The 25178-nt window shown below is 41.4% G+C and overlaps 1 protein-coding gene across 5 annotated transcripts in view; it reads right to left on the reverse strand.

Annotated features, from left to right (window-relative positions):
* Positions 1–25178, reverse strand: part of AHDC1 (AT-hook DNA binding motif containing 1) — a 1805436-nt gene that overhangs the window by 41599 nt on the left and 1738659 nt on the right. For 4 of the 5 annotated variants that reach the window (XR_006366341.1, XR_006366343.1, XR_006366346.1 and 1 more), the window contains one exon: positions 11786–12108. The exons of the other annotated variant lie outside the window; for it this stretch is intronic. The gene's annotated coding sequence lies outside the window, so the exon portion shown is untranslated. The remainder of the gene's footprint in view (positions 1–11785; positions 12109–25178) is intronic. 5 annotated transcript variants of the gene reach the window in all.

Below are 25178 nucleotides of genomic sequence, written 5' to 3' on the forward strand. Positions count from 1 at the left end.
CCTAAAATACCTGAACTGGTTTGAACTACCACACCTGTTTTTCCAATCTCAGATCCAAATTGTACACTCCATTCTATATCAGCCAGCTTTCTGCCCAGCCTTATCATCCCTCATCAGCCTCTACTCCCCTATCAGACATCTCCAAAGTGCAAACCAAAACCTATTAACTGTTTACAAACCTAAATCTAAGGCAGGCTGCAACTTATACAGCCATCACCCCTCTATTGCATGGAATAAACTCCCACTAGAAATAAGGAACCTTACTCACCCCAAACAATTTAAGGCTACTTCATAAAACACTGGACCTGCCACTGCTTGCACCCTCCCTGATTATAACCAAACAGCACAGTCCTGTTTTACTGTTATATACCACTCCTTCTATGTGACTTCTAAAACTTTTCCTATATTCTGCTTTTGTACTTTAGGTTAGCAAAAAAAAAAAAAGTACATTTGTGTACCTACCATAAATGTAGATGTTCGAGTGTATTTACTGTTGCATTCATTACACTTGGGTTATCTGCCGGCAGTCTACCCGCAGTCAGCCCGAGTTCCAAAGTCTTGGTCTGGCGTCGTTGCTGTCACCTCTTCCCCGAAGTCAATGCGCCAGGGGTATAAAACATGCAACCGACGCCATTTTCTTCAGTTTTTCTTGCCCCAGATGTCAGGTGCCCCCAGATAGGAAGGCTGGAAAGATACAATTATGCCAAAAAGCATGCATGTACTGATATAAACATTTCCTTCATCTACAAGCAAATACACCACATAGGCTGTACAGAGTTGAGAAGTACAGAGAAGTCCCAGCAATGAAAAGGGGGATGGTGGGTGGGTAACCTGGACTGCAACAGTGAATACACTGGAACATCTACATTTATGGTAGGTACACAACTGTACTATGTTCATCGTGTTTCACTGTTGCAGTCATTACACTTGGGTAGAATCGCAAAGCTGAGGTTGGCCGGCTGGGTCTAAATTGGATTTGGAGAGGCTACCAGGCCCTGCAGGACTGCAGTGGCAAAGCCTGCTCTGGATTTAGAGTAGAGAGGCAAGTAGTACTGCTTGGTGAAAGTGTGCACTGAGCTCCAGGTTGCAGCTTCTAAAATGTCTTTGGTTGGTACTCCTCTGAGAAAGGCTGCTGAAGTGGCTACTGCTCTGGTAGAATGTGGCCTAATGACCTTAGGCACTGACTTGCCATGGTGTGCATAACAGAAGCGGATGCAGTGTTCTATCCATTTTGAAATTGTCTGCTTTGTGATGGGCTTTCCTTGTGATCCTGCAGCATAGGCCACAAACAGTTGCTCAGTCTTTCTGAAAGCTTTTGTTTTGTCCAAGTAGAATCATAGCTGTCTGTGTATATCCAAAGCGTGCAGAAGTCTCTCCCCTTTATTCTGGGGATTTGGGTAGAAAGTTGGTAAATTAATGGTTTGGTTCAGGGTCACACTGGAAACTACTTTTGGCATGAATGTTGGGTTTGTCCTGAGAGAAACCCTGTCCTGGTGAAAAATGATGAAAGGTTCCACAGCCATTAATGCCTGTAACTCTAATACTCTTCTTGCTGAAGTTATTGCTAGGAGCAGAGCAGTTTTCCACGATAAGAATTTTATATCAGATGTGCTGGCTGGTTCAAAAGGAGGCAGTGTGAGTTTTTCTGAAACAAAATTGAGATTCCCAAGTTGGTACTGGTGCTCTCCTTGGAGATGTTATGTTTTTTGCCCCTCTGAGTTACTGTCTTAGTAGAGGATGTGAAAAAATAGGAGGTTCCGTATTGTAATGAGCTGAAATGGCAGAGGCATGGATTTTAATTGATGAGAAAGATAGGCCTTTGTCCAGCATCTCAGCTAGGTATTGTAAAATCTGAGGTATATTTGGAACAAGTGGTTCGAGCCCTTGTGCCTGGTTCCAAGCACAGAATCTCTTCCATTTTTCTGCATAAGATTTCCTAGTGCTGGGCCTCCTGGCTTCTAAAATGACATCCATAACAGCTTTAGAGAGAGGAGCAGTCTGAGTGGCTACATCATCTGCCATGCTGCCAAATTTAAGGTTCTGAGTTGACTGTGCAGAATCTGATTGTTTTGTTGAGTCAGAAGATGAGGAATTAGAGGTAAAGGCCAAGCTGGTCCCTGAGACAAGCTCTTTAGGATTGGGTACCAGTGCTGGCGTGGCCAGTCTGGAGCAATCAGGATCATTTTTGGCCTTTCTTGTCTGACTTTTAGGAGCAACTTGGTAAGAAGAGGCATTGGAGGGAAGGCATAGACTGTAAGGGCTTTCCAGCTGAATGATAGAGCATCCACTTTCCATGCTTTAGAGTGATAAGTTCTTGTGCAGAATTTCTGTAGTTAGCAATTGTGAGGGGAGGCAAAAAGATCTATGTCTGGGTGTCCCCATTTTCTTGTTATCATGCTGAACACTTGTGGATTTAGTTTCCATTTGTGAGGGTCCATGAGATTTCCGCTTAGTTCGTCTGCCAGTGTACTTTTTGTTCCTGGCAGGAATTGTGCCTGCAGATGTACCTGGTAGGTTAGTGCTGTGTTCCACAAGGTCATGGCTTGCCTGCATAGGGGGTAGGAATGTGTACTCCCTTGCTTATGTACCACATAACTGTGGTATTGTCCGTCTTTATTAGTAGTTGTCCTGGATGTAGTAGGTCCTTGAAAGCTGTCAGGGCATTCTGTACAGCTAGCATCTCTTTCTGATTGATGTGAAGATGCATTTGTACTTTGGGCCACGTGCCCTGAATACATTTTCCTGCCATATGCACCCCCCAGGCATAATCCGATGCATTCGTTGTCATTGTCTGCCTGGCTGTGGGTAAGGTGAAAGGCTGTCCCTTGTTGTGGTGACAGACCTGGGACCACGATCGAAACTCCTGTTGTAGGCAGGGAATTAAAGTTATACTTGTCTCCAGGCTGTGACAATGTTGAGTCCAAACACTTTTTAGATACCATTGTAGTTTCCTCATATGCAGTCTTGCATATGGAATTAGTAGAATGCAGGACGCCATGAAGCCCAGGGCCTGCAGAATTTTTCTTGCAGGGAGCTGGGTCTTTGTTGCCATCAGTTGAAAGTATTGAGTCAGTTGCCTTTGTTTGTCTGGCGTGAGATAAGCCATCTGGGCAGCTGTATTTAAGCTTGCACCCAGGAATATTATCTCTTGAGGGGGCACTAGTTTTGATTTCTTTTTGTTTACTGTGTACCCTAGGCAAATTTGTAATCTTTTTACAAACGCCAGATGCTTTAGTAGAATGTCCTCGCTTTCTGCTTGAATAAGGCATTCGTCCAAGTAGGGATATATTTGAATTCCTTTTTGTCTGCAAAATGCAATTACTGGTGCCAGGCATTTTGTGAAGACCCTGGGCACAGTATATAAGCCAAAGGGCAGTGCAGATAATTGGTAATGCATTGAGCCTGCTATGAATATGAGGTATCTTCTGCAAGTTTCTCTGATTGGGACATGCAGGTATGCCTCCTTGAGGTCCAAAGTAACTAGCCAAGTCTTCTTGCCCAGCATGGGTAGAAGCTGCTGTAGTGTTAGCATTCTGAATTTTGGAACATCCAGGAAAGTATTTAGGATTGACAGGTCCAGTATTGGTCTCCAGGCTTTGTCCTTTCTGGGTACTAAGAAAAGTCTTGAGTAAAATGCTTGCCCCTGTTCTTGCTGTGGTACTCTTTGAATAGCTCCCATGTCCATGAGAGCAGCAATTTGTTTTTGCGGCTCTGCCCATTGGTTTTGTGGCAGGTCCGGCATACCTCTTGATTTTGGAAGCGTGTGAAAGTGGAACATGTAACCCTGAGAAACAATATTCAGTAGCCATTTGTCCTGGGTGATTATGTGCCAATTTTTTGAGAAAAGTGCTAGCTTCCCCCCCTAGGGGTGTTGCCAAAAGATAAGTGCTTGGCATCTGTAGAGGGAAGTCATTGGGACTGTTTCCTATAAGGTTGTGATTTGTCTTCCCCTCCTTTGGGGGCTGAAGCACCCCATTGTTTAGGTCTGTAGGAGCCTTGGGGCTGAGATCTGCCTCTTGGGCGTCTGAATCTGCCTCTTTGTGGCCTGTCCGACACCGGAAAGGAACAATTTTTTGAAGGCCAGTTTCTAAACCTAGGTGGTTGAACCTGTAAGAAATCCTTTACTGTCTGCATTGATTTTGCTTTATCCTCCATTTTCTTTAACACCTCTTCTGCCCTAACACCAAACAAAGTATCATGCTGTAGTGGAGCATCCAATAATTTTACTTTAACATGGTCAAGTAAACTTTGTTCTTTCAACCAAGCATGCCTTCGAATAACAGAGCCTGTAACTGTGGCTCTACAAGAAGCCTCTAATGAATCAAAACCACATTGTAAAGTATGCTTTCCCACTTGTTCAGCTGCATGCAATAAATCCTGCATTTCCTTACTGTCCGGACTTTCTCAGATAGAAACCATTTTCTGCTTTAACAATGACATGAGGTACTGTTGATATTTAAGCATGTGAAACTGGCAATTTAAAACCCTTACAGCTAAAATAGCAGAAGTGTAAACTTTTTTCCCCCATCTGTCCAGAGCTCTGGAATCCCTATCCGAGGGAACAGGATTTTTAGCAGTGGAAGCTTTAACCCCTTTAGGACCCTGAGAAATTGTTCCTGGATCTGCAGCAGGGTTTTTGTAAAGAAATTTATGAGAGTCAGGGACCCTGTAGTACCTGTCTGGCTTGACTGGTGCAGGGGGTAAAGAATCAGGAGTCAGACTGGATTCATTCAGAGAAAACATCATCAACAATATAAAGCACAGGGGGAATAGCCAGGAGCCTGTGCTGGGGCAATAAAAGAAAGTCTCTGAGCATTTTCTTGGATTCTGAATAATCCTGGCTCTCCCAATGGAAATGCTCCCTCATGGTGTGCAGGGTTTCCCCAAAAGAATAATCCTCAGGTGGAGAGGCTGAAGGTATAGACTCTTCTGCATCAGAGTCCTCATAGGGAGGGAGAGAATATCCCTGATCAGAAGAGGAATCAGAGGAAATAGAAACCTGGTCAGAGGAATCATAGGTTCATAGGTTCATACTAGGCTATCTGCCCTGGGGCAATTATAAGCCTAGCCCGATTCTGTATGGCTTACGCCACCCCTCGATTTGAGTATACTGTGCCCTTTTTAAGGTTTAGTTTACTGTGCCTCTGTCTAATAGTGACACGGGAGTAATCCCTGGGACAAACCTACGATCCCCCATCCACTTATCGAGATTCTTCTTGAAGAGATTCAGTGAGGTGCTCTGCCTCACATGAACTGGGATTCTATTCCAGAGCGAAAGGAGCCTCTGGGTTATGAACCTGTCCCTCCAGCAAGTTCTATTTATTTCTGTGCTGAGGTTCAAGTCCCTCGAGCGTGTGGCTCTAAGGGATTTAGATTTACTGAGGTGGAGCATGTCCATTAATTCTGGATTTGACATAGCTTTGTATGTCAGGCATAGATCGCCTCGAAGTAGGCGGTATGCAACTGAGTAGAGCTGGAGTTTTTTTAACCGAGCAGCATATGACATCTGTTTGAGACCCTTGATCCTCTTGGTGAGATACTTTTGGGGTCTTTCTAATTGCTGCAGGTGTCGGGTAAGGTACATCCCAAAAGGGGCATTGTATTCTATGATGGGCCTGATGAGGGATGAATAAAGGCACGATTGCCTCTCTTGATCTAGATGTGAAACGCTTTGTGATGAGGTGGGCTATGTAGAAGGTCTTTCTAACCACTTTGGCAATGTGGTTTTCAAAGGAGAGATTGCTATCAACTTGGGTCCCCAGGTCCCTAATAACTTTCTCTGTACTTAATGGGTTTCTGCCTATGTGGTAATTTGTGGGCACATTGTTTTGCCAAAGGGTATGACTATACATTTTTGGCATTTAGCTTTAAACCATTGCGCTGGCACCAGTTATCTGTCTCTGTGAGACCTCTTTGCAGGATGCTTGTGTCAGCTGGAGAGTTGATTATGGCGACCAGTTTGCAGTCGTCTGCGAACTTGGTGAGCCATAGTCCTCCCACAGTTGCCTGTACTTCGGAAAAGTATATACCGAACAAGAGTGGTCCCAGGACAGAACCCTGTGGGATGCCACTTGTGACCGGTTTCGAGTCTGACATGGCTCCAGCAACTCTCACTCTGTGGGTTCTGTCTTTGAGCCAGTTTGTGACCCATCTTGTGACATAGGGGTTTATATTTAAGCTGGATAGCTTATCTATGATGCCCGAGTGGGGTATTGTGTCAAATGCCTTTGCAAGGTCCAGATAGGCTGTGTGGACTACCTTCCCTTCATCTATGACTTTGGTGACTATTTCAAAGAAGTCAACCAGGTTCAAAAGGCAGGATCTGCCCTTGACAAAGCCGAACTGGGTAGGATCTAGTGTCTGTAGGTCCCCAATGTCTTTGTTTATGAGCTCCATGATGATCCTCTCCATAGCCTTGCAGACTAAGCTAGTCAGGCTTATGGGCGATAGTTTCCAGGGTCCGTAGAGGCTCCACCTTTGTGGAGTGGGACCACTGTTGCTGTACACCATTCTGTGGGCACATATCCTGTAGTGAGGCTGAGATTGTATAGCTGTTTTATTTGAGGGATTAGTTCCTCTTGTAGTTCATGTAGGACGCAACCTGGGACGCCATCTGGTCCCATGGAAGCAGTGTTTTTTGCTTTGGAGAGGGCAGCCTTCACCTGAGCATCTGAGATGTTTGGCAGGCAGCCCTCTGCCGGGATAGATATTTGCTCTTTGGGGGTGGAGAAGTTTGCACTGAACCTGTCTGCCAGGATATTGGCGATGTCTGTGGGTTTACTGTATTTTTTGTCGTTTAGAATCAACTCAGAACAAGTCTGGGAGTTGCATCCCAGGTTTCCTAACATAACTGAAAAAAGCCTAGTCAGTGTCTTGCCTAGGCCTTTTATCAGGAGGGGGATGGGAACCCCTGATTAAAGTAATTAGGTCTTCGGCCATTTTAAGCATCTGTTTCTTTGGCATGGATGACTGTTCAGTAGAATGCTGTACTTGTTTTCTTGTCTTTAATGGTGTTTTTAACTTTGCCTTGCCTGCTGTAGTGGGCTTAATTGTAAGCTGTGAAGGTCTGAAAACACCCTCAGAAGCCGATGCCTGCTCAGTGGCTCCGGACCCATCTGAGAGGATAGTTTCCGCAGGCCCAATACCTTGAGTTTCTACAGGCCTTGGTGTCTCCACGTGGCTGTCGGATACGGCCTGTGGCTCTGAGGTAGCGGGTGTCAGGGGCTGCAAAAGCGCCTCACTGAGAACTGGCGACTGGCCTAGAAGAGGCTTCGTCATCGGTTTTGGACCTCGGATGCCTGTCCTTTTCTTTGTCTTTGTGTTTTTTATAAATTCCGGTCGTCGGTTGTTCCGATGGCATTATGGAATTAAACCTTCGGCCAAAATAATGTAAAGCAAAATCAAACTGATGTTTAATAGTGCGTTTATTGAATCTAGCACAAAACCGACAACTGGTAACATCGTGGTCAGGGCCTAGGCAAGGAATACAGTAAGAGTGAAAGTCCCTATGAGGTATTTGCTTCCCACAAGAGATACAATTATTAACTTTTACTGACATCGGTCTGGAGCAAGAAAAAGTTTCCCCAACGGGGTACTTAGCTTTATTGAAGACTTTGGTTCTGAAACTCAATTTTGAAAATCTCAGGAGTCGGCCGACCAGCACTTGCAAACTGCTTTTGCTTTGGGCATCAAGCGGCAAGAAAGACTGGAGAAAATGGTGTCAGTTGCATCTTTTATACCCCTGGCGCACTGACGTCAGGGAAGAGGTGACAGCAACCAACGCTGGACCTTGACTTTGGAACTTGGGCTGACTGCGGGTAGCCTACTGGCAGATAACCCAAAGTGTAATGACTACAACAGTGAAACACAATGAACATCTACATCTTTGCTTCTCGTGCTGTACCTGCTAACATGCTGTTGTTTATTGTATAACTTTGTAACTACTGATGTTAGAATTGTAACTTATTGAATATCTCTTCATTAATTTTGTATGTCTGGAGCTTTTCTCCCCGGGCCTCCACTGAAAAAGGGCTTTGGCTCAGTCGGACACTCCCGGTCAACAAATATAAAATGAATAAATAAATACATATTCGTTACTTATTCATTTCAATAGCAGTAGGACCAACAAAATATGATATAAATGCATGTAACCCCATGTGAATTGCAAAGAAAGCAAATTTGGGTAATGATAAATGTGTTCTGTGAAGTGTTTGTTGAAGTTGAGAGCTTTGGAGAGATAAATATCATATAATTTTTATAAAATATCTTTACAAAATATTTTAATTAATAACATTGAGTTGAATGTTTGGTTTTAAAACATGATATGCTGCCTATTATTAACAAAGAAATTAATGGCTGTGTATTTATATCATATTTTAAGGTTTATGGTCCTTTAATGTTTGATTGTTTAATTAATTAATCAAGTAATTAATAATGTATTGTTGGGTGTGGGTATATAAGTAAGATTGTTTTTTGAAATGGCTGTCTGAAGAAGTGCATTGACTTGTATGCATGAAAGCGCTAATGGAATAAATATACCTTCTTCTGCTGGAGTTTCATTTTTTATTTTTTACAAGTTTGGTTTCTTTTTTTGTTTTTCTAATGATAAATGTAGGTATTATGACCTGACAGAAATGGAAGGTTATGGTTCCCCTGACTCGTGAACTAGTATCCACAGGAAGATTTACAAGATCTTAAGCCTTCAGGGCAATAAAGCCATAAACTTTTTGACAATGCACATAGGGTGATCCAAACTGCGTGAATAGATAAACTAGATGAAAATCCTGGTGGTATATACCCTTAATTCCAGTACAGGGATGGCATAAGGGATTCATGTCACTTTGTCAACAATAATCTCTGTGACTATCATTACTGCAAATCAATACTGTTGAAAACCACATGCAGAAATAGAGTTTCTTCTCCCGAGGGAAAGCCCTCCTGCATCTCCATATGCCTCCCCCCTCACCATGCAAACACACACAATCCATATACACTAACTCCATGGTCTCACAGCAGTGGGGGAAGGGCAACCTCAATGAGTGCAGAAAGTATTTTTATGAGACAATGAATAACAGGACACCACTTTAAGAAATTGTCATCAACAAATTGATTGGTAACCATTGTACACAGGCCTGGGAAAATGCATATACCCACAGTGTGGGAGATCTAAACGGACTAGTCCAGAAAATTAATTAATCCTTCTGTTCTACCAACTACAGAGGTCTCATGACACTACCAGCAGATGCTGTAGCTCATCATTTTCCCCCAATCAGAAGCATTCCTTTAATGTACAGAACTGTAAGAACATTACCAGACTGCCTAGTTTAAAACTTAAGATAGGTAGTACCCAAACATGTAGACACTTCAGATGGCTTCATAAGGTATACTGTGGTGAGCACTTCAAGGCTAACACAATCATTAATGCAATGCCTGCACAAATCATCAAATGATGAAACAGTTCCCCTTACTAGCTCTCCACCAAGGAATCCCACCACCTGGAACAATACAAAGCAGGTGTACTTTCACCTGTACTACCCTGTTTAAAGGAGTGATCAGTTTGTGAATGATATCAGCCAATGACAGTAGCACTTTTGATATCAGGATGACAAGGCTGTCCTTATGCTAGGTAACTCTTCCAAACAACAGTAACTGTACACCCAGAGGAGAAAAAAAAAAGAATCAGAGGTTAGTGCATTTATTCTCAAGAATACTTACAAAGACAAAGTTTTGTGGATACAATTAATAGTCACCATACTTGGCTAAATGCTTGGGGTGGTGGACACAAAGAATTGGCAGTGCAGATATCCAGTGAAGAACTACACCTATAAATGCACCCAAATTATAGGAATCTGCCCGGTCTCCATCACAAAGGTTATGGCTCTGGCTTTATATCTTTCTGTTCAGTGAGTGAATCTAAATGAAACCAGTGAGCTCCGTATCATCAGCCACACTTCCCACAAATATAACCATTTCCCAGGGGATCCTCAAATAAAAGGAATGGATAGGTTTTTTTTTTGTTTTTTTACTCTATTTCTTCAGCAGCTCACAAAGTATGCCAAGCACAGAGTCATCCTAACTACCAGCATTTTCAGCTTCCTAAAATATTTCAGCATTTACACTTCAAAAGCCACATGTGAAACTCAATCAGCAGTCATCTGGATGGGTGACAACAGAAAATAACGGTATACCACCAGTACATAACAGCTTATCAAGCATCTTACAATGCAATACAATGTAGTGTCCTTCAGGCAAAAACTTTCTATTTCCATCATTCTGTATTCTCAGTTACATTTCTCTCATAAAGCAACTAAGTCAGAAGCTACTATTTAAAAAATGTCCCAAAGGTACAACATCATAAGTGCCAGCAGGGAAGGGGATTCTTTTGTCACTTTGTCTAGCTTCTTATATGGTCAGGAAACCTTCAAAGTATCCTAAATTTAGCAGTGATCTGTCTCTACAATATAGACACTTTCATGTAATCACTTTCTCAGTTGACCACTAGTGACATGCAGGGGATAACTTTTGTAATTCAGGTATCCAGAACAAGAAAGACAAAACTCAGTTACTATATGTACTGAGCTTATGTGTGTTCAAACAAATCATTGGAAAAATGTATCTGAGACACTGACAAGACAAGCTAGACAAATCATTGCTGTTCAGTAAATGAAAAAGGAGCAAAAGAAACGTGGTAAGGCTCCAGTGGCACTGTAAGGTATGCCCTGACTATAGCGCAGTCTCTGCAACGTGGACAGTTGCATGTAATCACTTTTACTTTATACTAGAGAAGGCTTCTGTACTCCAACATACAGAAGAACAAAGACAAAATTGAGTTACCATATGTATTAAGCCTATGGCTGATCAAAACATATTTTTATATACATCTATGGACAGGAGACCTTCAAAGTACGGGACAGGTAAGGGGATAGATTTAGTGTTAAGCTTGTGTGTTGGTAAATATGCTGAGTATCTGAGCCTGTCTTGTGTACAGAAAGTGTTTTTTCTAATATAAGGTGCAGGGCTAGTGCTAAGGTTAGTGTTAAAAGACATTAGTACAGTGATACAGTGGGGTGAGGTCCCAATCCATACACTAATAGCTGATAACCCTAACTCTGCAGCTTAACTTGGAAACATTACTTCTGTAGCAGCAGAACTGTTCAGGGAAATGTGATACAAATGTGATGGTGAGGGGTTTCCTTCTATGATTGCAAAGGGAAAGCGTTTTCCTTTTGCAATCTTTCTTGTTTCAGTATGTTTAATTTTTGGTATCTGTGACTTTCGATATGCAGCCATTGCTTAGGAGTGAATCAATGTGTCTGTATCTTGATCACTTCTCATAAACCCATATATGTGCATCTGTGTGAATTTGTGTATATTAACACACACACACACACACACACACACACACACACACACACACACACAATCTATACACACTATTTATTTGTACACACGCATATTTTACATGTGTCTGACTTGACAAGGGGGGGGGACAACACACACACTTACTCAAACACAAAAAAATGACAGTAGTTAAATACATGAAACAAATCTCAACAATATGACTGATGAGGAGTTTAAAAAAAAAACAGAGAACCTAGGAAAACCTGCATATTTAAACTGCTTTTGGTGAACAGACACATACAAAACACTGGAAAGCAAAAAGAGATACATCAACAGAAAAGGAAGGAAAATGTAAAGTGCAGAAGTTGTTCAATGAATAAACAGACTAAAACTTATTTCAGAGTACACAGGGGTACGAATAAAGACTTACATACAGTGAACATACCTTTATAAAAAGAATAATCTTTACTTTTCATTTATGCCACCAAAGACAGATGATGATAAGTCAAAGTCGGAAACAGAAGTCCCAGGGTCCTCCTCACACAATGGGCTCAGGGTCTCTGACTGCCAGTGGTACTTCAGTAATTCGATTGTCTCTGCTATGGTTTGCAGCAGGTGGCTCGGCATCAAGCATTCCCCCCTCCCAAAAATATATATATATAAATTTGTTTTCCTTTTTTGTTTTTAAAATTGTTCAAAAAACTGGATTACTTAAACGTAGATAAACAGTTCAAAACGGTTCCAGAAAAGTGTTGCATTGATTTAACCCTGCAAAAGAAAAAAAAAACAGAATTTTTTTTTTTTTTTTACTAAATAAATAAATAACTAAAACAGTTCTTGTTCTTCAAAGGACCAAAACAGACACACTCATGAAGTAGAATTAAAGACATTTCTTTTCAAGCCACTGTAAACAAAATTTATTTGGCCGATTATATAGAACATACAGCAAATATTCACATGACGCTTTTCCGCTTAAGTCTTCACCCTGGAATTAAGAGATTCTCTGCAGTTTTCATTAAACAGGGTGATAAGCACACACATACATGCACACAGATACACAAACACAAATGGTGTCATTAAGGCTGAGCATGTTGACCTATGGCCAACAACTTACCTTATGCCTAGTTAAAGACATAACAGTGTAGGCAATAGTGAAGCAGCTATGACTTTGTTAGGCCTACATTTTCCAGACTTTCTCATCCATGAAGCAATACATTAGAACATACAGATGATGGCAAGTGTATCCTGCAGAACTTCAGTTCTGTCCCTTAAGCCACTTGGTACCTGCAGTCTTAATGAGACTTCCCATAATGGCAGTTATTGCAAGAAACTCATTAGTCTTCTCTTAACATGTTGAATCTGCATCACTATGCGGTAAATATTGTTTATACTCACAGAGTACCTGCTATAGCCTCAATTTTTTTTTCACTAAATATGTGTACGGAGCTTTCTCTCCAAGCCTCTGCTGAAAAGGGGTCTTGCATGACCCAGTCAGACCTTCCTAGTAACAACAAACAAACATGGCAACCTATTCACAGTCTGAAGTGTTATTAATACTCAACCTCCAGCACACCATCCATTTCAAAATCATATAAAACCAGAAACTGTCATATTTATACACAAAATTAGTAATATCAAAACCACTATAAATGACACAGAAAGTACATCATCAACTTTTATTTAGTGTTTTCATCCACTTTCAGTTATGGAGTACTTCAAACTAAACCATATTAAATAAAAAACATTCAATAAGTACTATTTCAACAGTCAAGTGACAAAACAGTGTAATCATCATGTGACTATAAATGTGTGCTTGTAAAAACTAACCACCTAAAAATCACAGTCACAAAATACATTGAATAAATAAAATCAACTATATTGCACTACAATCTAGCGGTCCAAACTCACAAAACAATCAATATAGCTACACATTTATTCAAGCCTTGAATGATACCCACATTCAAAGTTGTCATAATAGTTCCTTATATCTAATATACATTTGAAGTGCCCTCTTTGGATGCTTTTATCCACTTTTCCAGAATAAAATGGTAATTTCATTTGTATACATAATAATGTATGCTTAAAGTACACTTAATGCATTGTTCTTATCTTCTTTTTCTTAATCTCATAAAGATGTGCATAAATCCTTTTCTGTAGACATATCTACGTTTTACCAACATGGAAAAGTGTGACAGGAGGAACAATTATATATAAATCTGTGCTCTCCTAGACCTCATTCAGATATCTGTACCCTGGAATTTATAAAGAATCCCACTGGGGGAGCTAAAAACTGTGGCCAAAAGGAACTGTTTCCACAACTGTGGGAAATGCAATTCAGAGACACATTAGCCACAGTGTGGAATGACCTCATTATCAGCTAATCTGCATAACTCTGATTTGTGTGGTGATATCACTAGTGCTAATCAGAATCACCTGTAGCAGCTCAAGCATATGGTTAGCACAGACACCACCTCTTATTCATTGTCACACAAACCCATTCAAACAAACACACACACAAACATACCTCTTAAGTGTCCAAAAGTTGACAATGTCACTGGTGTATCTTTGTAGTTTTCCCTGCCACTCAAATCATGGATGATTGTTGTCAGGCAATAATGAAAGACATTACAGTTTCATTTTTCTTAATGCTCAGAAAATACACTGTGATGCTAGAATCTATTAGTCTAGTAACGTTTTAAGTGACTCAAAGAAATATTTACAAATTCACACTGGTGTCATCTAGTGTTCCTCCCAGTTTTATCTGAAAGTCTTCAGCATGGTCATTTACAGGCATGGCCGCCACAAAACTGACACAACCCTTTCCTTTGTAACTATCCCTGATTTTGCCGCTGACCTGTTCTTCATAACTTGTGAATTTTTACAGTTAGTTAATAAGGCCAAGCATTAAGAGTTTCATACTTTGTATAGTTCAGAAAATGCAGCTTAATGCTTTCTCTCCTTGGTTAGTGTAGAGGACTAAAGCTTTGGTTTGTTAGCTGGTTGCTTCCTGTACTAATGGTATAAGGTCAGAAGCTTTTCCCCATTTTAATTTTAAAAATTTCTGTGATTAAAGGTAGAATTATAAGACTATACTTAGTGTTTAGTGATACTGCACAGGACTAAATCTCTGGTAAACAAAGCTTTTTCCCCTGTTCATTTAAATCACTGGTGTTTAGTATCCCCCATACAGCCAGCTTACTGCCAAACTGTTCATCTTCTAGCTTTTCACATGACTTTAGAATAACATTTAAAGAATATCTATTGTGTCTGTTGTTCCCCTGTCCACACATCTTTCATACTGCAAAACTGTTGTTCCATTTTTTTAAGTGAGCTGGAGTATCTTTCAATACTTACAGGTTCATAGGTGTGTACTAGGCTAAAAACACACAACAGCCTTTTTAATCCTAGCCGTGCATCCCAAATCTCTGAAAGTTCTGGTACCCTTGATAAGTGAAGCAGAGGCCTGTACATGAACCATTTACAGGCTGCCTGTGTGTATTGTTGACATGGGTGGCAAACAAGGGATGAATTTCTTGTTCCCCATCCAACTGTCCAAGTTACATTTGAATTGAGTTAGGGAAGAACCCTGCTTCACATGGACAGGGAGCCTCTTCCAGAGAAGGGGAAGTCACTGGGATACATGTCTTTCTCTCCAACAGGTTCTATTTATATCACAGGCGGGGGTTTAAGTCTTTACAATGGATAATTATGGTGCTGCTTGTTTTGCAGATATGTAGGAGGTCCATCAGGCTGGGGTCTGGTGATTATGTGTATGCCAGGCATAGATTTCCCCTGAACAACCTGTAGGAGACAGAATACAAGGATAGGGTCTTGAGGCAATCTGTATATGACATGTTACTTACGCCCTATATTCTCTTAGTGGGGAACCTCGGTAGATGTTCCATGTGTTGGAAAGGCCTGGTTAGGTACATACCAAAGGGGCATTGTACTCAATGACAGGTCTGATGAATGTTGAATACAGTACACCAATGACCTCAGACGTAGATGTCATACCTTTGCTTATAAGTTGTACAACACAGAATTACTTCCTCACTACTGTAGACACGTGACAGTCAAAGGCTAGATTACTGCCTCTGTGTGTCCCCGGTACCTGACTACTGGGTCAACTCTTAGGGGTGTCTTGTCAATATGGTAGTTACCAGGGGGTGAATGACTTCCCAAAGGATACTATTATGCATTTTTTGGCAATTAGTTTTAGTCCATGGCTTTGACACAAGGTATTTGTCTGTGTCAGCCCTTCCTGGAGAACATTAGTGCTGGTGGGGGAACCTATGACTACTCCTAATTTGCAATTGTCGCAAATCTGGTTAGCCAGAGGCCCTTGACTTCAGAAAGGTAAATGCCAAAAAGGAGAAGTCCCAGGACTAATCCTTGAGGGACTCCCCTTGTAACAGGGAGATGCAATGGTGCAGCGATTAGAGTTGTCACCTTACAGCAACAGCTCATCCGGTTCGATTCTTGGTTGGGGTACTTTTTGTGAGGAGTCTGTATGTCCTTCCTGCATTTGCGTGGATTTTCTCTGGGTGCTTCAGTTTCTTCCCGCGTTCCAAAGACATGTATCTGCAGCTTTTCTCCCAGGGACTCTGAAAATGGGCTCTGTTCCAGTCAGACTTTCCCAGTAAACAAATGTTAAATAAATAATAAATAAATGAATAAATAAATAAACTGGCCTCTGTAGAGGTGGACTCACCAATTCTAACATCCTGGGTCCTGTCTGTGAGCAAGCTGGCTATCCACTGGGTGACATAGGGGTTTACACCTAATATCTTGAGTTTATCAACAATGCCCAAGTGGGGTATTGTGCCAATTGCCTTGGGCAAGTCAAGGTAGGCAGTGAGAACTATGCTGATCTCATCCATTGCTTTGATGACCTTCTCAAAGAAGTCCACCAGGCTGAGTAGGCATGACCTGCCCTTGACAAAATCAAACTGGATTGGGTCCAGTGTATAGAGGTGTCCTATGTCATTATTGATCATGTTCATGACAATTCTTTCAATGGCTTTGCATATGAGATTAGTGAGACTTATGGGTCTGTAGTTTCCAGAGTCTGTAGATGGCCCACATTTGCGCAGAGGGATGACTGTTGCTGTTGTCCATTCGTGAGGCATGAAACCTGTTTGGAAGCGACAGTTAAACAGCAATTTCAGAGGGACTAATAGGTCATGTTTCATGCTATTAAGTAGGAATCCTGGGATATTGTCTAGGCCCACAGATGCAGTGTTCTAGGTCTTAGAGAGAGCATTGAGGACTTGTCCCCTAACAATAGTAGGGGGAGATATATTTGATGGGATTTTCTGAAGGGAGGTTGAGGGGGAGAGAAGGGTAAAATTTGAGCTGAATTTGTCTGCCAGTAGGTTTGCTACATCTTCTGACTCAGTATAGGTGGCACCATTAACACTGAGCTCTGCATACAACTGCATATTGCCTTTGAGGTTGCAGACATAGCAAAAGAATGGCTTGAAGTTGTCCGGCATGGGAGGCCAAATTTACCTCAAATATGTCTTTGGTAGACTGTTTAGTTTGATGAGAGTGGTTTTATCCTGTTGGGTGCTACACCTCCTAATTTTCACCATGATTTTCTTACTTGTGTTATACAGCCTCTTGATGTGATTTCACCAGGATGGCTTGAGTTAGTTCTGTACTTCCTCCTGCTGGGTACAGCTGCTTCTATGCATCAACTAACATGCTTGAATAGGGTTTCTGTGAACATTTCCACATAGGCAGCAGTGTTCTCAGGGTATACGGGGGAACTAGAATTTTCCAGGTTATTACTTAATAGTAGAAAGTTAGCAGTTCCCAAACATTCCAGAGTTCACTGGGGCTCCAGGTTTTATTTTTACTTCAAAGTAGACACATTATGCACACACACACAGGATTTCCTCATTATTACATTACACACACTCTCAGAACTCATATTGTAGGACTTGCTCGTTAGACTAGGGGAGTATAGGGATATGACAGCCCCCCTAACACACACACAACACCACACCTGTTCATTCACCCATACATACACACTCACCTGAGACCACTAGTCAGTCTGCATACACTCACATACATGCAGCAGTGGACACACTTTCATACAAAAAAAAAAAATTAAGTATTTGCTAAACTCCCCAGCTCTTACCTCTAACATGATCTTACTTACTGACAGTAATGGAGGAAGAGTGAACTTTCAGATTGCCATACTGACTTACATAGCCAACCAATTTTCTGAATCACTCTGCTGCATAAATGCCTCATTGCAGGCATTTCTGGGAGACAGAACATGTCTAATTAGCATAGGTCACACCCACGGAATGCCTTTACCAAGGAGGTGGCCCACCACAGTGATCCTACATACTGTGTAGGATCACTGCAGTGGGCCTGTCTCTGAATAAAAAAGGAGCAACGCCAGCAGTAGCAGCATGTGTTGGTGTCTACTGCTAGTGGTAACCTTTTCTGAATCTAGACCATGGTATCAATATTCAGGATGTTGCAATCAATAACGAAATTACATATACATCGTTTTAATCCCACCATTTTTACAAAGCCAACTTTTTCATATGCTTATTTATACTTTAACAGCTGCCACCCAAAAGGGGTATAGATGTAATTTAGTGAAAGAAGAGTATGAGACACTTTCTACAACTGTTTCTGATGATAATCGTTTTCACAGGAATATATATATATATATATATATATATATATATATATATACATATATATAGTATTTATTTGTTTTTTTTTCAAATGACTTTGGATGGAGGACATTCACAGAGATTATTAGAATAAGCAGATGCAGAAATAGTACAAGATACAAGTTCAAAATAAGCACCTATTTTGGAGATCTACTATGAATACTGACATGAAGGAATTAGGGACTAGCATGTCCTTGGCAACAACAAAACCCACACAAAGCTACGACCAAAGAACTCTATAGTTTGTAAAAAGTATGTAAAAACCTCTACTTTAATTAAATGTAAATCCACAGAAAAAAAAATTAAAAAAAATTAAAAACAATTCTCTCCCCGGCTTTACTCTCCCAGGCTTTATCAAGACAAAGACACAAAGTCATGCTCAATGTGTTATAAATTTATATACTCATCCTCCTATAATCAATTATACAATTAAATTATTTAGACAATATTAATATAGTCAGAATTTTTATTAGCAGAAGGTGCAGAATTATTAAAATAAGAAATAGCAGAACAAACAACAGCAGCAGCAGCAAAATAAAGAACTTGTCAATATTTTTGTCATCCTTGCATTTATAGCATATAGCATTTCATACCATTTAAGGGTCCCACTATATAAAAAAAAAATTATAAAATAAAATTTAAAATTCTATTTTATTAAATACAATGAATACTAATATTAGATCATATAAATATAAATATAAATATTCTTATTAAATTAAATAAAAAACTATTAACTAAAAATTATTTAATAATCATAATGAATTTATATAATGATTAATAAAAATAATGATTTTTAAATATAAATTCTAAAATAAAATTAATTAAAAACAAAATATATAATAAAATATCTCTTTTAAAAAAGCAAGCATTTTGTTCATACTTCATTGGGACTGTGTTAAGCACTAGCATGTCCTCCCCGCGGTCGAGTAGCCTCCAAAAGACATGCGTGAATGGGCGTGCCTTCGCTGAAGATTGGACGCCGGGCTGGCAACTCAGCACCATAAAAAGCAACTCCAATCATTAGCGGACCGGAGTTCCGCTGTGGCGACCCCTAACCGGGAAAAGTTGAAAAGACAAACAACAACAACATGGTGATTAAACAAGTGGTGAATATAAATTGCCATTTTCTATTTGTTCTGAAGAACTAAAAGATAAGCTTAGGGAAAAAAACTCTTTAACCTATAAAAGAAACAAAAATATTTTGAATCTGTTACAAAGCCAACAAAGTCAAACAACTATAAATAAAAAAGAATGTTTAAATGTGGATTCTGTATGTAGTGTGGATTTATTCACAAAGGGCTTTACATCAGGATCAGAGACTACCTTAATATTTTAGAAAGTACAGATTTATGTAGTTGTATACTAACAGGTGTATTACATCTGGTTCAAAGTTCCTTCTGAGATGCATTTTACCTAGGTAAAACAAAGATGTTTACAAAATAGACTTATAAACATTTTTATGATACAAAGTAAAAAGATAAGAACAATGCACTATATAAGCACACCTCATTATGTAAATGATTAAAGAAACATCTGTGTTTTATTCTAGAAAAGTATACAAAACATCCAAGGAGGATGTTGGGAAAGCATGTTAAATATAAGGAATTATTATGACAAAATACATTGAATGGGAATATCTTTCATGGACTTAATGCATTTTTTTATCTGTGCTGAGTGTTTTGAGACTTTGAACAGTGACATGTAGTGCAGTAATGCTGACTTTATTTTTTTTCTATGCATTTTGTCATTATGATATTTTTAGGTTGCTGTTATAACCATGTTATTTACAGTCCCACAGTTTTTACATTTTTGTCACATGACAGATGATGTATTTGTTAAATGATTTTCAATCAATACAGTTTATTCTGAAGAAGTCCATAACAGGAAACTACAGAAGAATTAAATAAGTTAGAGATACACTTGTGGTGTTATTTATAGTAGTTGTAAGATTTTAGCATAGGTAAGATAAAATACTCAATGACAAACCCTTTAATACAACTAAGCTAGAATGTCACCAGCACAGGTATAGTTATTAGTAGTCTAGTTTAGTTATACTATATGCTGCACGCAATATGGCAAAATCTGATAAGTTACATGTTTACAAGTCACACAATATGTGTTACACACTGTGTCACATTCTATAGCTATTACCGAGTACACCATTTTCTTAAGGCTAGAAGTTGTGTGGACGAGTCTTCTTGTCAAGACCTGTTCTTCAGTTCAGAGTAAAAGTGTATGATGCACACACCTGGTGTGGTTGTGCATTTTATGCTTCCATGTGATGTCCTAAAATGTTAGCTTTTAGCCATTTTTACTTAACGATCTGACACGATGTAAGCATTAAAATAATTTCTTACACTATTTTTTGCAGCTTTACACAATCTTTAATACCTTTAAAGTTGTAGGGGAATCTCTCATAAAATGGAATGTCCTGTATTCAGCATTTTAAGCTGCATTTAACTATGACAGGAGTTGGGGAGAGGCTGGAAAATACAGCTGTGTACACTTACCATAAATGTAGATGTTCGAGTGTATTCACTGTTGCAGTCATCACCTGTGGGTTATCCCTGCAGTAGTAGCTCTCAGCCAGCCCGAATACCAGAGTCAATGTTTTTCTGCGTCAGCTGCTGTCACTTGCTGCCTGACGTCAGGTCGTCAGTGCTATAAAGGAAAGCAGCAGACACCGTTACACTAGTTTTTTTCTTCCCCTAATCAGTCTGATGCCCAAGTAAATATGGTAATGTTGTCCTGGTGGCTAAAAGCAACCATTAGAAACTCTCCCTAAAGAAAGAAGATACAAGGGGGAAGGAGGGTGGGAAACCAGGACTGCAACAGTGAATACACTCGAACATCTACTTCTATGGTAAGTGTACACAACTGTACTATGTTCTTCGTGTTTCACTGTTGCAGTCATCGCATTTGGGTTGATTCCCAAAGCTGAGGAAATGGGTGGAGGCAGTCAAAGAAACTAGGGGCTGGCTAGGATGCCTTGCAAGATTACAGAGGCAAACCCTGTCCTGGATTTGGAGAAGAAAGGCAGGTGGTAATGATTGGTAAAAGTGTGAACAGATGTCCAGGTGGCAGCCTCCAGGATGTGAAACCTCCTCTGAGGAAAGCTGAAGAGGTGGAGGCTGCTCTGGTGGAGTGTGTCCTGACCCCCTTGAGGGAAGGCTTTCCATGTTGTTTGTAGCAGAAATGGATGCAGTGTGCTATCCATTTGGAGATGGTTTGTTTGGAGATGGCTTTGCCTTCTGCCCCTGTAGCAAAGCGAACAGGCAACTGATCAGACTTTCTGAAGGATTTAGTCCTTTAATTGTGAACTCTTCTCTTGCCTCTATCACTTAATTATTGTACAAATAGTTATCTATACAAATTTGTAAATATGTTTATGAACTGTCTTGCCATTATGCATTTGTACTTTTTCTTATTACTTTGTATTATTTCATTTTTGTTTAATTGCTTGTAATATGGAGCTTTCCTCCCCGGGCCTCCACTGAAAATGGGCTCTTTGAGCCCAGTGGATATCCCTGGTAATCAAACTGGAAATAAATAAATAAATAAATCTGAGCAGTCTGTGCACATCTAGAGAGTGCAGAATCCTTTCCGCCTTCTTCTGGGGATTAGGAAAAAATGTGGGCAAATTAATGGATTGGTTGAGAATCGCACTGGACACCACCTTGGGCATGAAGGATGGGTTAGTTCTGAGGGATACCCTGTCAGCATGGAAGATGATGAAAGGTTCCACAGCCATGAGCGCTTGCAGCTCAGAGACTCTTCTGGCAGAAGTGATGGCCAGAAGGAATGCTGTCTTCCAGGAGAGAAATTTTAGCTCTGCAGAAGAAGCTGGTTTGAAAGGGGGCAGTGTGAGCTTTTCCAATACAAAGTTAAGGTCCCAAGCTGGTGTTGGTGCCCTTCTGGATGGCCTCAAGTTGCTAGCACCTCTTAGGAACTTTTTGATCAAAGGGTGTGTGAAAAGGGGCTGCTCAGTGGGAAAATTAGCAGAAATAGCAGAGGCAGCATGATATTTTATAGAGGAGAAAGAGAGGCCACTATGTAGTAGGTCAGCTAAGCAATCCAGGATGAGAGGGAGGGAGGCCTGTGCAGTACTGGCTCCCTTAGCCTGGATCCAGGTGCAGAACCTTTTCCATTTGTCAGCATAAGACTTTCTGGTGCTAGGGCGTCTGGCCTCATGGATAACCATCTAGACCCTGTTTACTGAGGATGGCAGATTGGTTCGGGGTTAGGGAATAAGCCAAGCTATCAAACTGAGTGTCTGCAATTGGGGATGCATGAATTTACCTTTCCTCTGGGTCAGGAGGTATGGAATATGAGAAAGATACCATAGGGGCAGTGGGGACAGGCTGCGCAGCAAGGGGTAACAGTGCTGCTGGGGCCAGTCTAGAGCTATAAGAATGGTCCTTGGTTTTTCCCCCCTTTATTTTGACCAATACCCTCGGGATGAGAGGTAGTGGAGGAAAGGCATAGACTGACTGATGCAGGGGAAGGACAGGGCATCCACTTTCCAAGCCATGCAGTGATGCTCCCTGGTGCAGAATTTGCTGAGCTGATGGTTGGTGTGGGAGGCAAAGAGGTCGACCTTCAGTGTGCCCCATTTCTGAGTTATTAGGGTGAAGGTTCTTCTGTTGAGCTGCCACTCATGTGGGTCTAGAAGATTTCTGCTTAATTGATCTGCCAGATCGTTGAGACAGCCTGGTAGGAATTGCGCTAACAGGTGTAGTTGCATGGCAGAGGCTGTGGCTAAAAGGTCATGGCCAACCTGCATAGAGGGCAGAAGCGAGTCCCTCCCTGCTTGATGATATACCACATCACAGTGGTGTTGTCTGTTTTGATCAGGAGAGCCCCTGGAGAGAGAAGGGGCTTGAGAGCTATCAAGGCGTGCTGCACAGCCATCATCTCTTTCTGACTGATGTTCATAGGGATTTGTTGCGGGCTCCATTGGCCCTGTATGCACCTGCCGTCCAGGTGTGTACCTCAACCACAGTCTGATGCATCTGTAGTGAGGGTCTGGGCGTCAGGTGGTGGTGAGAAAGGCATTCCCTTGTGGTGGGAGCATGGTGTTGCCCACCAAAGAAACTCTTTTGTGAGGCAAGGAATTATAGGTAGAAGAGTTTCTAGGTCTTGAGAGTGTTGACACCAAAGGCTTTTTAGCTACCACTGACGTTTCCTCACATACAGTATGGCATATGGAATGAGTAGTATGCAAGATGACATGAATCCCACAGCTTGCAGGATCTTCCTTGCAGACAGCTGGGGCCTGGTGGCTAGTAGAGAGAAGTAGGCTGTCATGAAAAATTGTTTCCCTGGTGTAAGGTACGCCATCTGGAATGCTGTGTCCAGGCTTGCTCCCAGGAAGATAATCCTTTGGGTGGGCACCTGTTTGGATTTCTTTTCATTGATTGTGTACACTAGGGAGGTTACTAGGGTCTTTACAAAGGCCAGGTGCTTGAGCAGCTTTTCCTGGCTGTCTGCTTGAATAAGGCAGTCATCTAAGTATGGGTAAATCTGAATATTTCTTTGTCTCCAAAAGGCAACAGCCGGAGCCAGACATTTTGTGAAAACTCTGGGAGCAGTAGATAAGCCAAAGGGATGCGCAGAGAACTGAAAGTGTTGAGATCCTGCCCTGAAACGGAGATATTTCCTGCATGATTCCCTGATAGGAATGTAGAGGTAGGCCTTTTTTAGATCTAGGGCTAGCCAAGCGATCTTGGAGAGCATGGGTAGCAACTGCTGGAGGGTGGGCATTTTGAATTTTGGGATCACCAGGAAGGTGCTTAGAATGGATAGATCGAGGATGGGGCGCCAAGTGCCCTCTTTTCTGGCCACCAGAAAACGTCTGGAGTAGAAACCTTGGCCTACCTGTTTTGCAGGAACGTGCTCTACTGCCCTAATAGAGAGCAGGGAAAGGATTTGCTTTTGTGCCTCTGTTCACTGGTTTGGTGGTAGATCTGGGAACCTTTTGGGGTTGAAAGGGTGTGGAAGTAAAATGTGTATCCCTGAGACACTATGCTCAGAACCCAGTGGTCCTTGGTAATAGTGGCCCAGGTGCTTGCGTGAAAGGAGAGTTTTCCTCCTAGGGGTAAGTGAAGGTGGGCAGAGGGAGGGGTGGGGGAGGTGAGTCACTGTGAGTTCTTACCATAAGGGGGTGGCTTAGAACTCCCTGGTTTTGAAGTGAAGGTAGTCCACTGCTTAGATCTCTGCATTCCCTGTGGCTGCTGTCTGGGGGGGAGTCTGGTTCCCCCGGGCCTAGGCTGGACTGGCTTACTGGGAGCAGGAAAGGACCAGTATTTGGTGGGACAATGCCTGCTGAACCTAGGTGGCTGGACCTGCAAGAAACCCTTAACTGTTTGCATAGATTTTGCTTTTTCTTCCATCTTTTTTAAGACCTCTTCTGCCTTAGTGCCAAATAAGTTATCTTTGTGCAAGGGGGCATCCAACAATTCAGATTTGACATGGTCTGGCAGGGGCTGTTCCTTAAGCCATGCATGCCTTCTAATGACAGATCCAGTGACTGCAGTCCTGCAAGAAGCTTCTAAGGGCGTCAAAAAGTACAGGTGTGCACACTTACCATAAATGAAGATATTCGAGTGTAGTCACTGTTGCAGTCATCACACTTGGGTTATCTGCCTGCAGGTAGCCGTCAGTTGGCCCAAATACCAGAGTCTTAGGATTTCTGTGTCGGTTGCTTTCACCTCTTCCATGACATCAGGTTGTCAAGGGTATAAAACATGCAGCCGACACCATTACATCAAATTTTCTTGCCCCAGATGTCAGGTGCCCCCAAAATAGGAAGCTATTACTTGGTGTGGAACACCTCCAGTAAAAAGTAAATACACCTGCCATAAAAGATGGCCATAAAGAGGATAGGTAGAAAGGATATAGAAAACCAGGAGGATGGAGGGAGGGAAACCAGGACTGCAACAGTGAATACACTTGAACATCTACATTTATGGTAAGTGTACACAACTGTACTATGTCCTTCGTGTTTCACTGTTGCAGTCATCACACTTGGGTTGATTCTCAAAGCTGAGGAAGGGTGGAGGCAGTCAAGAAGCATTAGGGCTGGCTAGCAGGCCTTGTAACACTGCTTTAGCAAATCCAGCTCTGGATTTAGAAAAATAG

The sequence above is a fragment of the Protopterus annectens genome, chromosome 1.part1 (assembly GCF_019279795.1).
Source record: "Protopterus annectens isolate FY-2018-M chromosome 1.part1, PAN1.0, whole genome shotgun sequence".
In the NCBI taxonomy this organism is placed as follows: domain Eukaryota; kingdom Metazoa; phylum Chordata; order Ceratodontiformes; family Protopteridae; genus Protopterus; species Protopterus annectens.